Source organism: Mauremys reevesii, linkage group 2 (assembly GCF_016161935.1).
Source record: "Mauremys reevesii isolate NIE-2019 linkage group 2, ASM1616193v1, whole genome shotgun sequence".
NCBI classification, from domain to species: Eukaryota; Metazoa; Chordata; order Testudines; family Geoemydidae; genus Mauremys; species Mauremys reevesii.
Genome location: NC_052624.1, coordinates 235,114,198 through 235,133,748, shown reverse-complemented (window position 1 = coordinate 235,133,748; position 19,551 = coordinate 235,114,198).

The following is a 19,551-nucleotide window of genomic DNA, read 5'->3' as shown; positions in this document are numbered from 1 at the left end:
AACTCACTACTGCACCAAAATGGCTAAAAGATAATGAAAGCAAAAGAAAAAGATGGGAGCAAATGTGCCACCCCTTGACTACTGCTAGGGAGGCAGGGGAAGATATGGTGGCAAGTAGGAGGAGGAGGTGGCATGGTCAGCACACACAGTGCCATAGCTTTGAACAACCTCTGGAAACTGTAGGGTAGTGTGAGCAGCCCAGACATAACAGAAATGCGGGAGATGCTGGGATGCAGAAATTCTAAATTCTTCCTGCTCCTTAGTTATCATTGCCCTGTTTTTTTTATTAGTAGGCAGATCTCAGTCTGCTTGGAATTTATAGGTTAAAAAACAAATGTAAAACTCCACCCAGAAACTAGTAGTGCAAATGGTGTTATATTGTCACAAGATACCACACTTAAAGAGGCAGTCATGCAATACCTTAAGTTTCCAAATGAGTTTATGATATTGGTGAATACAAACTGAGGTGATAGCTCAACAGTTTGTAGTCTAATCTCAGGTTGACCAAAGTATGGGTAATGAGAGTGAGATCCATATACGAAATCATTGCAGTCATTTAGCCAAGCACAAATTGGGGAAAAAAATAGTCCTGTTCAGACTAACAGACCTTCAGATATTGTGAAGACCTAACAAAACCCTTGTAACTGAAGGCAGATCCACACTCATAATCAAGGAATTGATGTCTTCTGGTGCTTCTCCCAGACTTCTAGCATCACTTCAGCTTCACCTGAACTGAGCCTCAACTACCTAGCTTTCGTTCACATCCCAGTGTCAAGCAGAAATCTTCAAAGGTGCTTCACTGCATTATCTAGGTTAGCAACAGACCCAGTACTTCCTCTCAGGTCTTCAGAAGCCAAAAAATATGTGGAACCAAACCATATGTTGTGAAATTAATTTCTCACAGAACTTTCAGAATTTCAGTGAACACCACATCCAAAAAGAAAGGTAATCAAGATTAGAGAAGTTAGTGAGGAAATTTAGGAGGACTTTTCAAAACTTTTAAAACTTTTCAAAAACAGAACAAGGTGTCAGTGAATAACTCACTCAAAGAACTGAAGCAGTCAAGAACTGATCAAATATTAGGTTGTATTGAGAAGGGAATAAAACAAAGGCACTGTATCTCCTCATCTTTAAAAGAGACAGAAAAAACAAAAAGCCACACAGAAGGGCCACACATATGATTAGAGTTCTGAAGTTCTTTAAACTGCCTCCATTATCAATAATGAAAGCACTAACTGATTTTTTTTAATTATTGCTCCCATTTTCAAGCATGATCTTTCATCTGTTTGGAAGAGTGCCAGAATAGTTCTTGATCTAAAGGAAAAAGTAAAAGAACAGTATTGGTAGACACACATTCTGGTTTGACAAAAATTACTTGAAAAAGGTCACGTTCACAGATCTCAAATGCCTGCAGTAGTAAACTCTTCTGCCTACAACATAGTCAAACTTCAGAGCTTGTTATTTTACCAATACAGCTCTTGACTTAACATCACCAATGACATCTCTAATTCAATAGATGAGGAACATAGTTGCAGGAGCAATTTTTATCAACCATAAATACTCCAACAACTCAGAGACCATAGGCTCATAGGTGACTCCATAAAGAGGTTTGCAGATTACTTGAGGAATTGTACACAACAGCTCTGATACAGGAGCTTTTCAAATGGAGGCGCCTAAGGGATCTATTCTTAGGCCTCTGTTTTCATTTTTTCTTTAATATTTTATTACATAATTTTACAATAATGTAACATAAAGAGACAGACATCAGAAGTACCAAGAAATATATAATTATGAGATCAATAAACAATTCAGCAGTTCTTCAAAGACATTTAAATGACCTTTCAAATAAAAAGACAACAATGTATATGTCTTTAAAAGACAGTTAATATCATAAGCAAAATTCAACCATGTTGGTAATATTGATTTAGCATTCTTAATTTTTTTAATTACTTCCACAGATCACAGAGTAAAAGAATAGTAAACAGAACAAAAAGATATATTAAATAAAACAAAACAGGAAGAATGAACAGAGGAGTGAATAAGTAAATAGAATGGTACTACTCCATCAAACCCCCACTAAGCGAGCATTAACGCTGCAAATTGATATGGTGCAGGGCCAGAAGCACAGGTTGGTGGGATCACATCATCACCCAGACCTGAGATGATCAGCAGTGGATCCAGAATGTTCATAGGAAGAAAGTTAAATTTCTGGAGCTTTCTGAGCAGCTTGCCCCGACCCTCCAGCATGACACATGCATGAGGACACCCTTGCCAGTTCAGAAGTGGGCTGCTATAGCTGTCTGGAAGCTGGCTACTCTTGACTTCTATGGGTCTGTTGCTAATCAATTTGGGGTTGAGAAGTTGCCTGTAGATAAAGTGGTACTGGAGGTTTCTGAGGCAATCAGAGGTACAGTTTACCCCAAGATGGGAGGCATAAAAGATATTCCTGAAGTAACTGCTAGCTTTGCGAGAATAGAGTTTCCAAACTGTGCCAGGACCCTTGATGGGACTCATGTGCCCATAGTTTGCCCTTTTCAAGGAACACATAGTACATAAACTGCAAAATGTACTACTCCGTTCTTATGCAGGCCCTCGTAAACCACAAAGATCCATTTATGAATATCAACATGGACTGCACTGGGAAAGTTCATGGTGCCAGGATTTTTCACGGAGCAGACTGCTACATTCATGGATAGGCTGGGACACTAATCTGACCAAATTAAATTGTCATAAATGGAGTTACTGTCCCCAGCATTCTTCTGAGGGATCCCATGTACTCCCTTTTGCCTTGGCTTGTGAAACTTGATTTCAGAGGCCCTGGCAAAAGACGGTTTAATTATGCTCTCAGCAGGTGTACACTTGTTGTTAAATGTGCTTTTGGCAAACTGAAATCTCATCTCACAGACATGTTTGAATGCTGTGTCATCACTGCTGACTGAATTACTGCAGCTTGCTGTGCTCTTCACAATCTTTGTGAAGCCAGAAGTGAGCCATTTCCCCCTGAATGGATCTATGACAGTGAGGGGCCACTGAATTGATACACTCAGTCAGAAAGTGCACCTACTGTAACTGGAGCTGGATGCACTAGGGCCACAGAAGTCAGAGATGCTTTGTGCCTCCACATTATGGACTTGCATGTCCCAATGAAAGAGGGAGACTAATATCTTTATGAATGTACCTGTGGGAGCTGGGGCTGGGGATCATTAATTTGGGAAGCAGGTTCAGCGCAATGAGGGGGGGGGGCTTGATTGCCATGCAATATACTTATGAATGATATGGCCATTTATGAAATATGTGGTGGTAGTGGGGATGATTCACAATATGGATTCATATAAAAATGTGATTGATGTGTGGACTGAGGTATCTAACTGTACAGAGGAATAGTGTGTGCATACTAATTCCTAATTGTCCCAGATCATTTGTTTACCTTTATTATTTTAAATACACTTATGATATGAGGTAGTGATAGCAATAAATTTTCTTGATGACATAAAAAGCTTTATTTATAAATAAGTATTAGAAAAAGTACAACACTCAACCATGGCCTGGCAGGCCATCTGTGATTACCACACCAAAACACCAGTAACAACAGAATTTAACAGAAAAAAACAAAAACAAAAAAGTGCCTGTACAAGTGTAAATAGTGAAACCAAGTACAAGATGGAATCCCCCTACCATTGCACATTCCTTGCCTCCCCTCCCCATTCTCCTTTCCCTTCTTTCTCCATTTGCTGTGCACTTGACATGATGGGAGAGGGGTAGAAGCATCCACAGAGTAGGAGGTAAATATGGAGGACAGCATGGGGCAAAGTTGCCCTGCCCAGCCAGTCGGGGGGAATGACTGAATGAGCTACCCAGCCATGGAGTTTTCCAAGCTGTTTCTGGACTGAATCCCAGAGTACCATGCAGGGGACTCAGGCTGTGTTTTGGGTGATGCAGCAGGAGTGGGTAATCCATTATTGATATCAGCCACTCAAACAGTTCTTTCTGCTGAGCTCTGTCCTCCTTCCTTAGCTGCCTTTCCTGTTCTAGGAATTGTGGAGCAAGTGCCTGCTCCCACACTGAACCCTGTCCTCAGGCTGTGCAGCCAGTCTCAGCCTTACCTCTTGCCATGCCTTTTCTCTAGCCATAAGTCCTTCTGTTTTTGATACGGGACTGCTTGTTGGCCCTGTCCAGACCTTCAACCATAAGTTCATCATGCAAACACTTCACCTTGGAATGGTCCATGAAGGGATGTTGGTCTAGGTTTGTATTGTAGTGTGCTGTGGAGATACTGCAGTCAGTAGAGGCAGAGGGATCTAGAATAGAAAAAGACACAGAGGGTTACTGTCTCAAATAGCTCAGGGCAGGAGCACAGAAAAAATCCTTGTGGAATTACCAAGACATAAAATGTTACTTTTACAAGCTGAACATCAGTATATTGTGAGAGGGATGCTTCAGACCATAGAAGCTACTTGGACATAGCCTGGTGAATTGCAGTGAAAGAAGTTCAGAGACAAAGCTAAGTTAAAAATTCAAAGCTATTTTTTTTTTATTTTCTAACACTTTCGTTGTGGGATGTCATAGGTTTATTCCCCACTTTGAACTTTAGCGTCCACAAGATGGGGACCTGCATGGACTCCTCTAAACTAAAATCCTAGTTCAGATCTGGTACGCTGCCACCAGCTAGAAATTCCAGTGTCTAGCACACTCCCTGTTGCCCCAAAACTTTCCCTGGGGAACACAGATCCAAGCTCCTTGGGTCTTAACACAAAGGGAAATAGCCCATTCCCCCACCTCCCCCTCCCTTATCCGTCGGGAGAGATCACCTTGATTCAAACTCCTTGAATAAAACAAAGAGGGATTCTCTTTCCCCCTGCCTCCTCCTTTTCCTCTGAGATTCCAAACAAGGGAAGAAATCAATCAGGTTCCCAAAAGAAAAGATTTTATTAAAAGAAAGAAAGAAAGAAATACTATCTCTGTAACACCAGGATGAAAAATATTACAGGGTCTAACTTTAAACCTGGAGGGACTCCCCTCCCCTTTCTCAGAATAATCAAAAGTAACAGCAAACAGAAATAAATATATTTCTCCAGCAAACACACATTTGCAAATACAGAAATTAATTATAAGACTAATCCGCCTTTCTAATACTCACTATATTGAATAGAAGAGAATACTTCAGGAAACTTGGAGAGCCTGGAGATACGTCTGGCCCCTCTTAGATCCAAAGAGAGAACACCCCCAAACAAAGAACACAAACAAAGACTTCCCTCCACAGAAATTTGAAATTATCTTGTCCCTTGATTGGTCCTCTGGTCAGGTGTCCGTCAGGTTACTGAGCTTGTTAACCCTTTACAGGTAAAAGAGATCTTAACCCTTAACTATCTGTTTATGACAGGGAGGCTGTCAGTGGCCTTGCTACAAATGCTTTTTCGATCATTTCAGGCCTTACACCTTTTGAAGGACATAACAGTTATTATGGTGCCTGACTGGGAAAGGGAGATGTAGGTAATGGTGGGAATCCTGCAGAGTGTACACCCAAAGTATTCAAACGTACAGTGACTGAACAGCACTTCTATGCATGGAGTGGCCTGGTCAGCTACCAAGGTGGCCCTGGAAAATACACCCTTCCCCAAATGCATCTACCTACCTGGAGTTCCTACTTTAGGAAAAGTTTGCATCTTTTATCGCCCAGGATTGGGTCAGAATTCATGAGGGAATCAATAGGTTCCACACAGCTTAGCTGGTTATGATTGTATGCAAACACACAGAACTCCACAGCCATACCCTCCCCTTCAACCTGGCACATTTTCAAATACCGGTCAAATTTGGGACAAATTATTGTGTCACCCATGGACTGCATGGACAACTTTTCCCTGAAATGGACTAGATTTGTGAATGGAACCCATTTCCACTTCCTGCTCCCCCCCACCCCCGCTTCCCCTCTGCACAAAGTTCACCGTTCCAGGCAACTCATTACACCACTGAATGGTTACAGATTGTCATGCTTGTTGCCTGTTCTTGGAACCAGCCAAGAAATAACCACAAAGGTTGAACTGAAGTACTACTGAGGGTTGATTTATTGCTTGCTTCCCTTATTTGTGCAATTATACTCACACACATCCCATTCATACTGGCAACAGGCTGCAGACACGGGTCTTGCTTTTGTCCTAGGTGACTGAGACTGGCCAAGTTTCAGCTTCCCAGAGATCAAACCGCGAGGCGATGAGAGTCCTTGATGTCCCTTCAGATCTACGGGATGGCCCTACTACTTCCAGTCCGGTCCTGATTTTTTGCTGTTGTGGGTTACATTTCTCTCTGTCCGCTACTGCCGTAGGTTTATATACAGTCCCATATACACCTTGATTATCCTTACACACAGTGATGAGCTGTCAAAATCTTAACAACCGGTTCCCTATAAAAAGTTCTGATTTAAGGGGGGGAGCGGGGGAGGGGCCAGGGAGAGATCATCTTAGGGCCGGAGGCCCCTGCAGGGCCTGGGCCAATTGCCCCACTTGCCCCCTCCCCTCTCCTCTGGTCAGCCCTGGAGCTTGCAGCAGCCCCCCCGCAACCTTGCTGGGCCATTCAAAAAGTGGCAGCAGGACGACTCCAGAGCTCAGCTGAGCTGCCCAGCTGATGCCGGCGGCTGGCCACGCTGCAGCTGGTGGGAAGCGGGGGAAGGGCTGGGGGAGTCTCAGCCTCCCCAGCTGGGAATCCTGGGAGAAACAGGATGGTCCGGCCCCCAGACCAGAGTTCTTTGCCCACCCTCTGACCCTTTAACAACCGGTTCTCCACGGCGGTCTAATTTTAGCAACCGGTTCTTGAGAACCTGTGGGAACCTGCTCCAGCTCACCACTGCTTACACAGTAATATTTTGGTTCAAGCTTTGCGATTGATTTCTTACTCTCACACTATCTTACTCAATCCTTACATATTGATTATATATTCATAAGCATGAATGCAATTGGTAATATAGCTTTAAGCAAGCCCCTCACATCAGTGAGGACTTCCACTGCTGTTTGTGGTTCAGACAGGAAATTCTGCAAACTGCACTTCAAAAGCAAGATGAAGCTGGCATAACAGGAAGTCTACACAGACACAGACAGACTGCATTTGAAAAAGCAAATGCATGGGGGCCATGGGCTTCCCCTTCTCCCCATGGAGCAGGAGCTGCTCCTGCCTGGCAGAGGCGAAGCCATGGACGGGGCCGCATCCGGCTACAATGCTTACAAGTATGGTAATGTAAGGTTATTATTTTTAAGAAACAGGAATGCCCTAGCAAAAATCTGTGCCTTTACACACACACACACACACACACACACACACTCACTTTCAAGGCATTTTTACTGTTTGCATTTGTTGGTGGTCGTTTTGAATGTCACATGGTAGATTCCTGCCACTAGGATACAATCTGCCATTAATGGATACACACTGCTAAGCAGGGCTTCTAATAAGTTTTACATTGGTTCATAGAATGGAAATCTCTCCCATTCCTATATTAGTAAACATTATAATAGAGCCAGAATCTTACCAGGCTCCAGGGTGGCTTCTGTCCTGTCTGCTGCAGGCTCCACGGTGGGCTATTCCTCATCGGGTATCAAACAGCTCCTCCAAGTATGGCTGAGGATGTGCTGCTGCTGCTCCTGTAGGAATGATTTCAGCAACAGAATCACTTTGCTGACTTCACTGTGCACCTGGTGCTGGCTCCCATCACCCTCAGACTGGATTCTGGGGCTAGCAGGGTGCCATCCTGGCATGCTACATCATCATACACCACCCTTGTCTTCATGCTCAGTGCAGTACTGGGGCACAATATCAGAAAGTTGCCCGAGCTGCAGTTCTGGTCTCTGATTTTCCTCTACTCAGTTGAGAGATGCTTAATCCGCTCCCTGCAGTGGTCACCAGACCAGTATATTTGCTACGGTGATAGATTCTTCACTATTTGTTGGTATGTGTGGTCATTCCTCGTACTGTTACTGATATCCACTGTTTTGCTGGCCTCGCACCAGAGGTTTACCAAAATTTGGCTGTGCTGCTGTGACCCAGGAAGCAGCACTCTGCAAAATGCTTATTCTGTTCAGTCTTCATTGCAAACTCAGTGTGTTTCCAGAGTGGTGGTCAGAAAGACAATGGAAGGCTCAATGCTGACTCACTGAGCTGCTGCTGTACACCAGGGTGGGTTGCTTCCCTTTTCACTAGCATTGATTGGAGATTCTTGGAATAGAGAAGACAAAAGAAGTTGACCCTGTGCAATTGTGAGATACTTTTGGCGGACTCTCAGGACTAGAGTCGGGGGAGGGAGTACTGTGTCTACACTGCAAAGCAATAGGGCTTGAACCCTGGGTCACAACTTGACTCAGGCTTGGCCCCTCCATACCTGCTGGATCCTAGGATCCTAAATCCAAGCCCAAGTCTGAGAGATCTGGGTGTAGGAAGGGGGGATTGGATTCAAGCTTGAATCTGAGCGCAGCTTACATTGCAGTGTAGACATAATGAACTCTGCAATACAGGCAATTCACTTCGACATATAATCATAATGGATATTTAAATACCACTCCTGGAGTACAGTAGAGGTTGGATTCATTTTACAAAAACAAATTCTGTAGATCTGTACTTTAAAAACATATTAGAACTGTCTTTCTTATATCTGCAATCAATTAATTAATGAAGTTGGTAACATTAATTACACCGGTCTACAATTTTTGAGAAGTCGTCTGCTTCAGAAATAAAATGTGGTATTTATTATGTATTTTGATGTGCTGAATTCAAATATGACAATTAAAACAACTGATTGGCTACTGTTTCTAAGATATTTAAGTTTTTACATTTGATGTCTATGTATATTGTGTAGATAGTAGAGTTTTAATCATAAATTGTAAACCTAGGTCTTTTCATGTGTTTATGGTTGCTTTACATGATAATATTTCACCTGTCCTGTTTATGTAACACTTTAAAAATCAGCAAAAGGATTATATAAATAAAATTTATTATGAAACAAAAGGCAAAAAACTATTATGTACATAGTTTAGTCCTAATCAGTGTGTACTCGGCGCTTCTTGGCTTGTCTCTTGTATTCATTAAATGGAGCATCTCTTGTCACTGTCCAGAAATAGTCTGCAAGCATTGATGGGCTCCATTTGCCCTGATAGCATTTCTCCATTGTTGCAATGTCCTGGTGAAATCGCTCATTGCAGTGCTCAAGCTCACTGCTCCGCAGTTCGGTGGAAAAAAATCTAGATGAGAGTTCAAAAAATGTATCTTTAGTGACATGTTGCAACAAAGGCTTTTGTATGCCTTGAGGAGGGTTTTCCACCAACAACCTGTAGTTGTCTGCCTTGTTGTTTCCGAGAAAATTTATTGCCACTAACTGGAAGGCTTTCCATGCCGTCTTTTCCTTGCCACGCAGTGCATGGTCAAATGCATCATCTCGAAGAAGTTCACGAATCTGAGGACAAACAAAGACACCTTCCTTTATCTTAGCTTCACTTAACCTTGGAAATTTTCCACGGAGGTACTTGAAAGCTGCTTGTGTTTTGTCAATGGCCTTGACAAAGTTCTTCATCAGACCCAGCTTGATGTGTAAGGGTGGTAACAAAATCTTCCTTGATTCAACAAGTGGTGGATGCTGAACACTTTTCCTCCCAGGCTCCAATGACTGTTGGAGTGGCCAATCTTTCTTGATGTAGTGGGAATCTCTTGCACGACTATCCCATTCGCAGAGAAAACAGCAGTACTTTGTGTATCCAGTCTGCAGATCAAGCAAGAGAGCAACAACCTTCAAATCGCCACAAAGCTGCCACTGATGTTGGTCATAGTTTATGCACCTCAAAAGATGTTTCATGTTGTCATAGGTTTCCTTCATAAAGACTGCATGACCAACTGGAATTGATGGCAAAACATTGCCATTATGCAGTAAAACAGCTTTAAGACTCGTCTTCGATGAATCAATGAACAGTCTCCACTCATCTGGATCGTGAACGATGTTGAGGGCTGCCATCACACCATTGATGTTGTTGCAGGCTACAAGATCACCTTCCATGAAGAATGGGACAAGATCCTTTTGACGGTCACGGAACATGGAAACCCTAACATCACCTGCCAGGAGATTCCACTGCTGTAGTCTGGAGCCCAACAGCTCTGCCTTACTCTTGGGTAGTTCCAAATCCCTGACAAGGTCATTCAGTTCACCTTGTGTTATGAGGTGTGGTTCAGAGGAGGAGGATGGGAGAAAATGTGGGTCCTGTAACATTGATGGTTCAGGACCAGAAGTTTCATCCTCTTCCTCTTCCTCGTCTGACTCAAGTGAGAATGATTCTGGTGCATCAGGAACTGGCAGTCCTTCTCCGTGGGGTACTGGGCGTATAGCTGATGGAATGTTTGGATAATGCACAGTCCACTTTTTCTTCTTTGAAAGACACCTTTCCCAACTGGAGGCACCATGCAGAAGTAACAATTGCTGGTATGATCTGTTGGCTCTCTCCAAATCATTGGCACTGCAAAAGGCATAGATTTCCTTTTCCTGTTCAACCACTGGCGAAGATTTGTTGCACAAGTGTTGCAGCATATATGTGGGGCCCACCTCTTGTCCTAATCTCCAGTTTTGCAGCCAAAATAAAGGTGATAGGCTTTCTTAACCATAGTGGTTGTGGATTAAAAACTGGTTAAGCAACAAGAAGCTCCCAAATGGCTGCTCCCAAGAATGAAGAGAAGTTCCCTGTAGAATATTGCAGGGATCTGTATCAGAATCACTATTTGTTTTATTGATTTTTTTTTAGAAGGAAGTGGACAATAAATGGTGAAATCTTCCAGTGATACAAAAATAGTCTAGTTACAAAACATAAAAAGAACTATGGAAAAATTCAGAAGGATTGAATTGCATAATATATTGACTATTGCATACATGCATGTCAGGCATGTGTACTCTGAGGAATTAGAGCCATTATTAGTGGATCACAGAAATATGGAGATTACTGACATGTAACTGGAGGTTCTTTGAAATATATGGTATTCCAAACATGGGTACATGTGTATAATATGCACCTGAGATCAAAGATTTCTTGCAAGTAGTGTGCATTGGTCCATGTCTGCATAGATATTTTCCCTCGTGCTCTGGAACAAGGACATAAGGGACAGTGAGGACCAACGCTTCTCCAGTTCCTTTCTCACTGCAAATCAGAAGAATCTGAAACAGAGGAGAAGGAGGGTGGGTAGTGCAATACAGATGGGCACTGAAGAACCTCAACTTCTTCTTTGAGGGTGGGTCCTTAGGTGTATTCAACACATGCATGATATATAAGCAGTATTTAAACAGGTGTGTGGCGGCGTGTGAGGATTTATAGATGCTTGTAATATTGCAGTCCCAATAGCCGTATCTGCAAATGAGTAATGTTTTTTTAACATATGTATGGAGCGCTGGGTAGCCTCTCTACTGCTACCCAGTATAGCTACTCTTGAAGAGATGTCATTGAGATAACTTGTGCTGTAGTGGAATGGGTTTTCACCCTACCCAGGGCAGAAATATGTGTCAATTGGTAACTCAGAAAAATGCAGCTGTAGATACTTTTAGAGTGTCTTTGAGCAGATAATGCATGTCATCATGACCATTCCACTATAGAGGCAAATAATCTGGGTTATTTTGTAGTCAAGTTCATCCTTTGTAGGTAGAATGCCAGAGTTTGTCTAACATCCAGAGAAGAAAGTGTCCTCTCCTCATTGGAAGCATGAGGTTTTAGTAAGAAGACCTGTAAGTGGATAGGTTGCTTTTTGTGAAACTCAAAAATTACTTTTGGGATGAATTTCAGGTGAAGGCAAAGGGAAACCTTCTTCTTATGTATAATAGGATAATGCGGGCCCTCCATGAGTGCTCCCCAGTTCAATCACCCTTCTAAATGATGTAATGGCAGCTAAAAAAGTGACTTTCATGTGAAGATGGGTCATAGAACATGTGGTCAGTGGTTCAAATAGTGGTCTGGTAAGTATTGATAGTATCACGATGAGGTCTCTTGTAGTGCAGGTGTCACCGCCGGTGGGAAGGTCCTAAATAGACCCTTCGAGAATCTAATTATTGTTGGGTGAGTAAAAATGGAGTGTCCTTCTACCAGAGGATGGAAGGCACTGATTGCTGCTAGACAGAACTGCAGGGAACTAATGGAAATTCCTGAAGTTTTCAGTGACAGGAGATAATGAAACTAATGCCTGCGTTTAGCCAGATAAAATTTTCTGATGGAGGCTTTCCTACTTTGATTTAGAATAGACTGAACAGCCTTTAATCATGAATGTTCTAGATCTGTTGCCTTTCCAAATATGAGGCCATGAGGTGAAGGGGGTCTGAGTTGGGTTGTCTGGTCTTGCTATTACCTGAGTTAATAGATCTGGGAAGAGTCAGATGCTGATGGAAGGATGGATTGACATTCATAGAAGATGTTGGTAGGCATCAATACATAGGCTTATGAATTAGAGTTGATGTCAATAATGGCAGATTCTTTCACCTTTGTGCCTTGATAGAAGGGTTTAAGCGAGCCATAGTCCTTGTGTACTGAATATGAGGACTCACCCAACTTGGATGCAGTTGGGGAGGGATGTCTTCTTTTGGAAACAGACCTGGAAGGATATCTGTCCTTATGCATCTCAGAGTACTCCTTACTCTCATGAAAAGACTGGAATGAGAATTCCTTGGGCTTAGCAGCTCTGGCTTGCACTCCTGAGCTTGTTCCAGGGGCATTGCTCATCAGTTAAGGCTGATATACAGAGAGGTCTCCCTGGCCCAGATCAGACTCATAGCCTTCTCCATAAGATATTTTCTCAGCCGGAGTTCTCACGACTTAAGAGTTTGAGGGGAAAATGAGCAACATATACTCCCAGACAATAGAGGCAGCTTTGGTGCTTGTCACTGAGGAGAGGAAGCAGGATATATACTTCTTAAACCTTGGTCTCTGGGCATAATATCGGTCTCTGGGCATAGTATCTATCCACAAGGTGTCACTCCCTGAGGTGGGCAGAAACTAAAGGCTTGTCTCCACTTACTGGGGGATTGACATGCAGCGATCGATCCACCAGGCCAATCGCTCTCCCATCAACTCCGGTAGTTCACTGGAATGAGAAACATAAGGTAAGTTGATGGGAGAGTTTCTCCCATTGACCCAGCATGGTGTAGACACCGCAATAACTCGACCCAAGGTATGGTTATTCATGTAGCTACGGTTATTCACGTAGCTGGAGTTGAGTAACTTAGGTCGACTTAGCCCCATAGTGCAGACCTGCTCTAAGTTATATGCTATACTAAGATTAAAAACTCTAACTAAGATAATGTTTTCACCCCTCAGCCATGAGGCAATACTAAACAACTATTTACAAGTCTGAAGAAGGAAGCACAGAGAACAATCTCTGGACACAGAGGGTTCTGACTCAGGCCATGCAGCGGTAAGAAGGAACTGCCCTTTATACCCTTGGTTCAGAGCACAAGGAGAACAATTGTGCAGACACGGACCAATAGACACTATTTGATATAAATCTCTGATCTCTGGTGCACGGTGGGCATGTGTACCCACATGTGGAATATGCACCTTTGAGTCCTGGTCCCTATGAAATGTATGTTTTATTTTTAAACACAAAGAATCTAGTTTTGGGAGAAATGGGAGAGGCAAAAGAGGAAGAAATCTCAATCAAAAGGGAAAAAAAGAATAAGGCAGGCAGAAGACTCCTTTCCTAGCATAAGAAAGAACACCAAGATTGTGGACCAAATGCACAGGTCTGTTTCAACTGCTCTGCATCTTGAGACTACTTTGCATCACTGGAAAAGTGCAAAGCAGCCACAGCATGCTGAAGAGTTTGACTCTGTGTCTGTTTGAAAAATTGCTTCTGAAATTGTACATTTCTGAGCATGTATTTGGATTATAATGTGTAGCATGAATAAATCTAAAAGGAATCATGTGAGGATTGGATGATAAGAAGTTTGGGACTAGCTGGATGGAGTTGAGAGATTGACGATAGTACAAATACTAGGGTAGTATTAATGATCCCTTGAAATAGTTGCTGTTTTTGCTTAGTAGTAGTATTACTCTGAGAAGTTTATTTCAAATACTCAATAAACAGGGGAGGTGGAAGCAGAAAATAGCTGCTGGTGGACTTTTCTATACTTAGAACACACTCAAATTCAGCTTAAAAAGTTTAGCGAAAGTGAAGCACTAAATTTTACAGGATATTAAATGAAATGCCATTTTAGACTACTTGCTGGAAAATAGTATTTTTCCATTTTCTTACTTAAAATGTAGTACGTTTCTTAAATACTACAGAAACTACAGTGTGGTAGTTGGTGACTGCTAGGGGTATGACAAATCCTGATGCCACATATCAAGAGTTACTTTTATGCCAAGAATCCTCCCAAAACTGCATCAGTGCTCATATAATATCTTCCAATCTTTTTGGGCAAAGCGTTACCATAGACAAGATTTTCCAAAAAAAATCTCCAAATATGTGAAATTTCTATAGGGCGTTCTATTCCTTATATGGGCTTATTCATCCATTCAAACACTAGATGTCATTTTGAGACAAAACTAGTGTTATTCAGTTAGCTTGTTAAAGTGAACAGTGTTCCTGTTTCTGGACAAACTTGCATGGAAACTCACAACAAGCCATGAGCTGCACTAAAGTAACTGGTTATGTTTTATCTGAGACAAGGTGGGTGAAGTAATATCTTTTACTGGGCCAACTTCTGTTGGTGAGAGAGGCAAGCTTTAAAGCTAACAGAGCTCTTCTTTAAGTCTGGGAAAGTACTCAGAGGCCTTGTCTACACTACCAGGGTAGGTTGACCTAAGTTACGCTACTCCAGCTACATAGTTTAGGTTGCCTTACTGCAGTGTCTACATCACACTGTGTCAACAGGACAGCACTCTGCAGTCGATCCGCTAAATCGACCCCCGCTGCATCCATCGCAGCAGAAGCGATCCTCAGTAAGTGTAGACATGGCCAGAGTGTCAGCTAAATAAAAATCCAACAGCTAGGTTAGCATAAATAGCACATATTCTAAGGGACCATTCAAGGTGAAGTGGCCCATTATTTAGTTGTGCCACTCTGAGTACTCTTCCCGACCATAGGAAGAGTTTTAAGTTGCTTGAAAGCTTGTCTCTCTTACTAACAGAATTCGATCCAATAAAAGATATTACCTCACCCACCTTGTCTCTCTAATATCCTGGGCCCGATAAGGCTACAACAACACTGCATATTATACCTGACAAGTATGCACTACAGATGCCTTTTAAATTTACTTTTGAAGACAGTGGCAAATATTTAAATTATTCAAATAATCAAAAGAATACTCAGTCTAATTTTAAAAGCAGCAAAGAGTCCTGTGGCACCTTATAGACTAACAGACCTTTTGGAGCATGAGCTTTTGTGGGTGAATACTCACTTCGTTGGATGCATGCATGCATGTCACATGCATCCGACGAAGTGGGTATTCACCCACGAAAGCTCATGCTCCAAAACGTCTGTTAGTCTATAAGGTGCCACAGGACTCTTTGCTGCTTTTACAGATCCAGAGTAACACGGCTACCCCTCTGATACTAGTCTAATTTTAAACAGTTATGCATATTCAGAATTACAGCTACATAAATATCTATGAAGCTGATGCGCGACGTTTATACTTCTACTTTATACCACTTTTTCATTTGTTTGCAGACTTAAGACAACAGTACATCAGTTTGCATTGTCAATGATAACTTCAGAAGCATAAGTGATAGAAAATTCACTTTCAAAAAATGAAAGCTTCAATTCTGGAGATGAGCAAAATCTGTGAGAAGCTCCTAAAACCTAAGAATATATAGATTTTTCTTATCTACAGATTTCTATTATATTTTGTCATTTGTTATTAACGACACTGAAAATTTGGGTCCGTTTTACAGATAATGTATTTGTTTTTTTGACCATTTATGTTAATTTTAAAGCACTTAAAAGTCATGATGGAAAAAAAAATGGTAGCACACATATAAAGAACTATTGCACAGCTCCAGATAAAAGGTATACGAGTAAGTTGAGAAGAGTGTTCTTATGAATGCTTTAACTGTTTGGGGCCATAGGAAATGAAATCAGATTTTTAAAAAAGCCCCAATTTTACTCACTTTTGTTCTTTGATCCACTGATTAACATTTGCAACCACTAACTCACTTTCCTGATGGAGGCGACTGTTGTCAGTTCGTGCTGCTTCCAGAGCCTGGTGCAAAGTTTCCAGCTGTGGATGCAGACAGATCAAAGCTTATGATGGACTCCCTAGAACACACTCTATCTGGAATACTAATAATAGTCTGTACTAGTTGTAAAGAATCAAGTCATTTTTCTCCACTCCTTCAAATAATCAGGGTTTCCTTGTACATGCTATTAATTGATTCAATATGCTGGAAGGAATGTCTGAACTTTTCCCACGCCTTACATTTACCCGTTTATTATAACATACATTAGTCTACCTCCAGAGGTTGTTTTAATTGAAATCAGGTTTATTTTATAAGAATGGAAAGTTTACAGCTTGTTATGTTTCAGTTTAAATACTGTATTCTTTTTACTTTTTATATATTTTATTACGTATTTCTTTAAAGCTAGTTCATAGCATTTAGATAACAAAGAATGTCAAAGCATAGAAGTATTTTAGCACAGTTCAGCAGAACATAAAATCTAGAATACTAGGGGACTGGATGGCTCAGTGATTGGGAAGAGGATGTCAAGCCATTTCCCTTTATATCATCAGTTTGAATCAAACTCAGGTCAGTAGTGACTAAAAGTCATGACCATCTGCTAGATATTTGAAGCCTATGTAAAAGGATTTGGTAATCTCAGTTCAGTTCTTAATGGCTATGTATTCAGATCACAGAATCACCACTACTGGTATCCTTGTTGGCAGACTCTTGAAAGGGTTAGCTATCAAATTTGCCTACTATCTCTCTCACTCCTAGAGGTGGAGAATTTAGGGTCTGATCCAACTGCTATTGAAGTTAATGGATAAACACCCAATTATTTCAATGGTGCTGAATTGAACCTTTAGTCCTGAAGATGAAAATCATTTAAAAAAATTTAGATTAGTAATAAAATTCTTCGTTAAGAAACATATTGTACATCAGATCAACTATATTAAAGCTTACATGAAGAATAAGTGATAGAAAGTATTGGTCCTTACAATCTAGTTGGCTGTAATACAATTAGTAATTCATATTAGCCATATAACGAAATGGTTTCAATACCAAACCGTCTGCAGGTCTTTAAGAACAATAAACTTACTCATATTTTCCAAATGACAGTACACACTTAAAACCACGGCTTTCTTCAACAGGGAATATAATTTTATCATTTTAAAAACCAACACAAATTTCCTCCAAAAATTAGGATAGTTTTGTGAACATTGTTCAAAATACTAGTATGACACCAGTGATGTTTAAAAGTATTGAGTGCAATAAATCTCTAAATATGCATAAAAGCTTTTTACAGTATTAGTGTGGGTAATATATAATGGAAGAAACAATATATATCTAATTAAAATCAAATCAAAATAATATCCTCTTACTCTTCTGAGAGCTGTTATGCATATTAATGCTATATAATAGATTACACTAATGCTGCAGAAGCCATTTACTTATTTATTTAAAGATCTTTAAAACATTATCATGTATTATTAAACCACACAATTTATTTCTAGTTGCTTTCATAATTATGTGAAATTTAAAAAGAGGGCTTAGTATCTGACAAGTTATGATTACCTGAGGTACTGACAAAGGAGATAATATATGTCAAACTGCTGTTGACACAAATACAGTGATTTGCTAGGTTGGAAAATGGTTACAAATACAAGTTTTTAAAATGTACGAGGGAAAATAGTTTAACGTAGAATATACTTAGCTCTCTACTTGCTGTGTCAAACATTATTGTAAATATATTTAGTTCACTTTGGAGGTGTTCTGCCTAAAAAGAGACAAAGAAAACCAACTGATATGGAAAACAAAATAATTCTCCATGGGAGTAGATTTAGGGGTTGTATGATTTTAAACATTTGTACTTAGATTTTTGAAATGCAATCATTGGCAATGCTCTCATGTTTTCTTTGCTAAAAAATTGTGAGTAAATTTGGAACTCAAAAATGAAGGATTTATAATAGAGATCTGAGCAATCTTTGACATTGTACCTCAATCCTAATCCGTTGGGTTATTAGAGCAGAGATTACAAATTCTGTGGTATTGTGTAGTAACTTTGGACCAAGCCGTACCATGTAGGGATGTAACTGGGAGTTAACACCTTTTCCTCCCCCTTGGCATGTGACCTCCCTGTATTGTCACTCGGGGTGTGCAGCAGAGATCAGGCTCCTCAGGGTCACCTCTCCCAACTGTGAGCAAGTGAGTGGATGGGGACGGGGGGATAGAATAAGTGGAGTCCCGATTGCACCACCCCTAATGTGCCAGTGAAGTTGAGCTGATGTAGGAGGAGCTCAGGAATCAATATAGGCAAAATGCACATTATTTACCCCTGGAACAAGGTGGAACATAGAAGATACTGTTATATTTACTCCTCTGGACTGCTCCTGGACCAGTTCAGCTACACACTGCCTATTTCAAAGATATATAATACTAAAAAAGAACACAGAGTCTATTCCCTTGTGATGTACATAAACTGAGGGGTAGGATTAAAACATAAAATTCATTTTCACTTGTGTCCTAAGAGAGAATTTGAACTTAGTTCTGAATAAAAGAGGCATTAGTTTATTAGCCCACTGCACATAGGTCCTCTCTCCTTCCATGGTATTCAAATTTGGTTAGAAAAAAGAAGGCTGAATCTTAGTTGACAACTGTTCATGCAGAATTTAAGGCTCCCATTCTGCAACATGTGGTGCTTCACATTTCAAATACTTTGGCAGTGATTTCAAATACTTTAGGCATTTCATTGCAGGGACTGAAGCCTGGGTTCCCACGACTACTGAACTGTTCAATACTATACATTTAGAATCCTGTCAGATTTTAGGTTTTTTGTTTTCCTGAAGGATAGGCTACTTGTGGCTGGAGAGCATATATGGCATTTAACGATTATACAGGTTTGTGGACCAATGTAGTAAACTCTCATCACCACTCAGTTCTTGAATCACAATAGTTGCCATGATTGAAAGTTGACTTATTCAATCAAAGTAACAGAATAGAAAACTAGGGCGTTAACAAAGGCCTTCCCGTCTAGAGTCTGACAGACTAGTCCAAAGACAACATATCTGGCCAAATTCAGTGGTATCCATGGTGGGATAAGTTACATAATCAATCTAAGTACATTGGAAGATGTGTATAGTTGGTAATGCAGCATAACTTCCACAAAGATGGTATTCAATGGATGTGCCAAAAGAATGCAAACTTGCCTGATGACATGGCAGAAAGTGTAAGTACTAGGAAAACCAACTAATTGGAGGGGGATAGTATTGTTTTGCATACCTACTGAATGTCACATTGGTGCAGGATACACTGCTTTATCGGTTACTTAACTACAACTTACATTTTTACATGTCTTCCAGAATTCACCACTGAGTTTTGATGCAAACTTCAATATGAGTTGCCATTA